Consider the following 6000-nt stretch of genomic DNA (forward strand, 5'->3'; position numbering starts at 1 on the left):
TACTTAGCAAGATCTGTTACATTGGACACCGCCGTTTCCTTGCCAAGGACAAGCCGCATCCTAGAAAATACCGAAGACATGGGTTCAATGCAAAGCATGAAAACCGTGATGCGCCAAAGAGGCTCATCGCCGATGAGTTGCAAGTGGAATTAGAGAAGGTCATGCACATTACACCAGCAAACCATCCTGGTAATGGTAGCGGGAAAAGTAAGCGTGGCAGGGTAGAAGAGAGATTATTGTTTACCCGCATGTCCACTTTGTGGGACTTGGAGTATTGGAAAGATTTGGATCTAAGGCATAATCTTGATGTGATGCACATCGAGAAAAATATATGTGACAGCATTATCGGCACACTTCTTAATATTGAAGGCAAGACGAAAGATACCTTAAAATCTATGATTGATTTGACACACCTGGGTATCAGAGAGGATTTGCAGGTGCAAGATGAAGGTAAACCACGGGATATGGCACCAGCTGTGTACGTCTTGGACAAGGTAAAAAGAAAAGAATTCTGCGAGGTCCTGTCACGTGTGAGATTCCCACATGGATTTGCTTCCAACCCTGAAAGGAGAGTCAGTGCAGATGGAAACAAGGTACAAGGGTTGGAAACTCATGACTGCCACGTCCTACTTCAAAGGGTTTTACATGTTATCCTTAGAGGATTGGGCCGCCCTGACTTATACAGAGTAGTTGCAGGGTTGAGACAATTCTTCAGGGAACTCTGCAGTAGGAATATTAGGATAGATGGTTTGGAGCGTCTTGGAGACAAGATACCAACTATCCTATGCGACCTTGAGAAGATATATCCTCCAGCCTTCTTTGATGTGATGGTGCATTTGGCTATTCATCTACCTGATGAGGCACTACTTAGAGGTCCAGTACAGTATGGCTGGATGTAACCTATTGAAAGGCGGCTAAGCACTTTCAAGGGCTATGTTATGAACAGAGCTAGACCCGAGGGTTCCATTGCAGAGGCCTACATTGCTACAGAAGCGTTGACATTCTGCTCAAAATACATTGAAACAGCTGATCAGCTTAACAAAGAGGTGGGTGAAGACAATCCCGGGCTAAATGTTTTCGATTATTCTGTTCGAGTTACAGGGAAGAGTCGACAAGAGGACAAACCTAAAGATTTGGACAAAATGGTTTGGTATGTGTTGAATAACTATCCTGAGATACTACCTTATATCAAGTAAGTGCAGTACTACAGCTTATACATCATAATGTACTAAACTTGCAGCACATTCTTATATATTTAGATGTTTGACGCGATCACTATGTTGTGCAGCATCTACAAAGGAGTTGCTGCCGCAAAATCCAAGAAACATTGACAAACTGGTTATGGCAGGATTTGCGAAATGGTTCAAGAACCATGTAAGCTTTTGAAGTGCACTGTCAGTTTTTTTAATATATTGAGTACATAAGATGATCAGCTTGTCTATTTTCTAACCATAGGTTAAGAAGATGCGGGAGGATGGGCAGGCAGTTGATGATGCCCTTTACTCACTAGCAATGGGTCCTGATACTCGGGTAAGACATTATGAATCTTGCGTTGTTGGAGATGTTTGCTACAACACCCTTGAACGAGACGAAGGCAGGAAGACACAAAACAGTGCCATCATGAGCACGGATACGTATGACAAAGAGAGAACTGAAATGTATGCTAACATAACAGACATTATTCAGTTGCAGTATATCTCCAGTTTCGAGGATCATCGGTGTGTGGTTCTGTTGTGCTGTCGTTGGTATAACCTGTTTTCCAGGATCACAAAACCCAGAGCTGATGATTATTTCAAATCCATCAATGTCAAGGTGGCGTACCAGACCAACGAGCCTTTTATTTTGGCAAATCAAGCAACACAGATATTTTTCTTGGAAGACACATTTGCACGTAGCGATGACTGGAGAGTATTGCAAAGGTTTGAGCAGAGGAATTCATTTAATGAAGTTGCACAACAAGATGATGCTTACACTGCTCCTAATGTACAAGATAACACAGATGTTCCTAATATCTTTGAGAACCATCACGTCAATGACGCCGGTGAAAAGATTGCCTGTCGTGCTGTGGACATACAAGAGTTGATCAAGAAGAAGCCAATGTTTGAGGACGTTGAGGATGAAGAAGAAGATGACACCATGGGGAATTACGATTCAGACTGATACACATGGCGAAGATGTTGACGCTGCTGCTGCGGATGATGATTACATTGCTTTTGTCGTATTTGCTTGTCAAAAGACGTTTTTATCTACTATGTGAAATTGTGTTTGCTATGACAGCTGAAACCTGATGAACATGTTGTTTAATATTTTGTTGTGAGAACATCACTTGTTATGTATGCTGATTTGTGTTTGGTGATTGTATGACAACTAAAACATGATGACATTGTTGTTTAGTTGTACTCATATTTGGCTGTGAAACTTGAATTTGATGACATAGTTTGTTGTTGGATTGCAATTTGCTCGACGTCTTCGAATGAGAACAAAGCTGACCCGACAGGGCCTCTACTATTTATTTATTTATATGAGCAAAAGGGGATACCCCTTGATTTCCGTTAATAGAAATCATTAGATGTTCAGAACACTACGACCAGCCTACTACACAGGTTTCATTCATTACTAGTTTCAGCAAAGTGCTCATGTCGTAGCGACTGAATACATCATGAGTGCTACATACACTACAAATAAAGAGACAATCATCCTACAGAGCACATCGATTTTGCCCATTATCTTCACAAGCTCTTTCATCTCCTCATTGCTATCAAGGCCGATCAGCAGCTGTTGCTTGTCCATGATCAGAGGAACTGCATCTTTAAGCTTCTGCTCTGCATCTTCCTCTTCTGTCGTTCCTTCAGTTACTTGTCCAACACCCCAACCTGCTGGTATTGGGATTCCTTGGCTAACCAAATAATCAGCGTAGTTGCATTCCCCCACATCAGCAACTTCCCAGAAATACAAATCACACGAATATTCCCTTTTCTGCACGAATCAAATTGGTAGATCATCAACCAAACTATTAAAAAAATCAGCAACTAAAAGCAGCAGAACAACACTTAAACATATTATTACCCCATGATTCAGGCATTTGTAGAAGACTCGGCCAGGGTTGCGGATTGTGGTTGAGACGCGACAGATGACTCTGCGTGATTTGCAGCAATGGCACCAGACCAACGGCAGCGGGTTGCGATGAGCAATCGGCTGCGGTGCACGTGTCGGCGAGGGTGAGATGAGACCCACAGGCGATGGTACGGGTTGCGACTTGGCGCATATCTGGTTGTTGCCTGCTGAAGAGCAGGTGGACGTGCAGCCAGCGGACATGGTTGCTGTGGCCAGACCTTCTGATGCTAGGCAGAGTAAGTAGAGAAGAGGAGAAGCGAACGTTGGATATGTCAGTTTCATTACTTGCAGAGTAGCATAGCACCATATATAGTCATAGTCTAGGTTTGGATTCAAACTAGCTACAGGAGCACGTCTTTCTTTTTTCTAAAACTTGGCAACGTCTCATTACTCGTACACTAGCTTGTTCTGTACGCCTTCCCAAGTCTTTGATTTTCTTTTCCTTTTTTTGCATGGAAGGAAGGAGGACAAAATTGAGAGTTCCTGGGACTCGAACCCATGACCTCTCGGTTGAAAACCAAGGGTGCTAGTCACTTATGTGGCGAACGTTCCCTGTGAGGAGGACGGCAGACGTACACATTTTCCTCGCAGTTTTCTTCCTATATATGAAAAAGTATGCTACTTGGTGTCCGCTTAGTCAACAAAATGATTGTGCCAACCTTGACCGTTGGATTGACATTCAACGTCTGTCGCGTTTCTTCAGTCTCTTCTTCCTTGAGCCGCCAAAGCCAAACCAGTGCCGGCGGGACCGCCTACTCCCGCCTCCCACGGCTGGCTGTGATCTACCCTGGCTCCTGTTTGTTCTCGTCCGAGGCCTCACCATCGTCCTCCGCCTTGGTTCGCTCGCCGCGGCGCCGCCCTCCGGTGTTGTCAACATGGTCAACAACCGAGAGGAATAAGGAGATGACTGTACATGGTGAGGATGACAGTAGGGACCCAGCAGCGCGTAGTAATTTTGTTTTTTCGGGACGGAGAAGGGTATCAAATGGGTTGTGCGGGACCCGTGGCCCGTCTAGCCCAGGCTTTTATTTCATATGTTTAGCACATGGCCAGCCCAGTTTGTTTTTTTCCTTTCTGAAAATTGCTAGCCAGCTATTTTGTTTTTTGCAGAATAACCAACGTAGGCCTACTTGCTTTTCTAGGCCCTGCTGGGCCGGAAATCTTTCAAGACGAGGAGGGATGCATTTTGCCCAGAAAATGGGCTATAAGTAATAAGAAATGGGCTATAAGTAATAATAAATGGGCTGTAAAATGAAAAAATATAGCAAACAGACAATTAGTTCCCAAATACTATTTTCTTTCGGATTTTGATATTTTAAATTTTATTGTTTTTGTGCGGGTAAAATTTCATTGAATTTAAATTAAGGTATATTTAGATTTAAAATTAATTTGAATCTGGCTAGAAATTTCGGGCTGTATGCTGTTTGGGACAGATTTGGGGCTGACTTGTGGGTCTACTAGGTTGACGTGTACTTTGGCTTTGTCAACTTAGTCCACAAACGATTCTAGCAGCAGTGACCATTGGATGTTAATCCAACAGCCGTGCTGCTTCTTCAATATCTGATCTTCTTGCTCCAGCCGCCCAAACCAGCTCCGGTGGACCTGCCTGCTCCTGTCTCCCATGGCCGGCTGTGCTGCCGCACAGGCCGCACCGCCCCACCCTACTTCATTGCTGGCCAGGACATTCCTCTACTCATCCACACCTCCTCTTATTTTCCGGCGACGGCAGCCGGACCAGTAAACCCTCGTACTCCCCACCGCGTGGGCAACCATTGCCGAGTCTTCCCCAGCTCCGTGTCGTTCCCTTCCTAGGCCTCGCTGTCATCCACCGCCATGGTGCTCTCGGCGCGGCCTGGTCAACTTGGTCAACGAACGACATCCATCGGCCGTGGACTGTATGCGCAAAATAATGATTCCTCCACCTGACAGCTGGGACCCACCGGAAGAGCCTCTGTATTTCATGAAAAAAAACGTTCGCCCCACTGACATGTCGGACGCACTAGCTATATCTTCGCAGGCAAGGAAGTGCCTCCTTATTACGCACAAAAAATGAATACCCCCTGCTGGCTGGGACCCACCATAGTGGGAGGATGACTTGTGGGCCAACAAAGTTGACGGGGATGGAGGGCTTTGTCAACTTAGTCAATATGAACGATTCTAGCTCCAGTGACCGTACGATGTCCATCCAACGGCCGTAGTGCTTCTTCAACCTCTGGTCTTCTTGCTCCAGCCACCCAATGCAGCGCCAGTCATGCCGCATGCTCCTGCCTCCCTTGGCCGGCCATGCTGCCGCGAAGGCCCACCGCCCCCTACTATTCCCACCGCTGGCCAGGCCCTGCGGCGACGGCAACCTCACACCGCAGCCGAACCAGTGAACCCTTGTACTCCTCTCCGCACGGGCTTCCACTGCCGCGTCTTCCCTGGCTCCGCGTCATCCCCTTCCTACGCCTCGCCGTCGTCCACCGCCGTGGTGCTCTCCACGCGGCGTGGTCAACGTGGTCAAGGAACGACTTCCATCGGAAGAGTACTGTACGTGGAGAGGCTGACAGCTAGGTCCACGGCCACAGCCCAGTTTTTTTGTGATTTGCCAAGTAAGTCACTTTGTCAGGCCTGTTGGGCTGCAAATCTTTCAAGATGAGGAGAGCTTTCATTCGACTGGCCGAGAAAATGGCCCATGAGTACTGAGAAATGGGCTGTACATTTTTAAAACACATCAAACCGGCAATTAGTTTCAAATATCTTTTTTTCTTTTCAAGATTTTAAATTACATTAATTTTTATGCATGGAGAATTTGTTGGATTTTATATTGATATACATTTATTTTTAAAATCAGTTTGAATGTGAGTCGAAATTTTGGTATTAAAAACAGTTCGGACCGCACCGAAA

The sequence above is a fragment of the Triticum urartu genome, chromosome 5A (assembly GCF_056163025.1).
Source record: "Triticum urartu cultivar PI428250 chromosome 5A, HENAU_Tu73, whole genome shotgun sequence".
Classification (NCBI taxonomy): domain Eukaryota; kingdom Viridiplantae; phylum Streptophyta; class Magnoliopsida; order Poales; family Poaceae; genus Triticum; species Triticum urartu.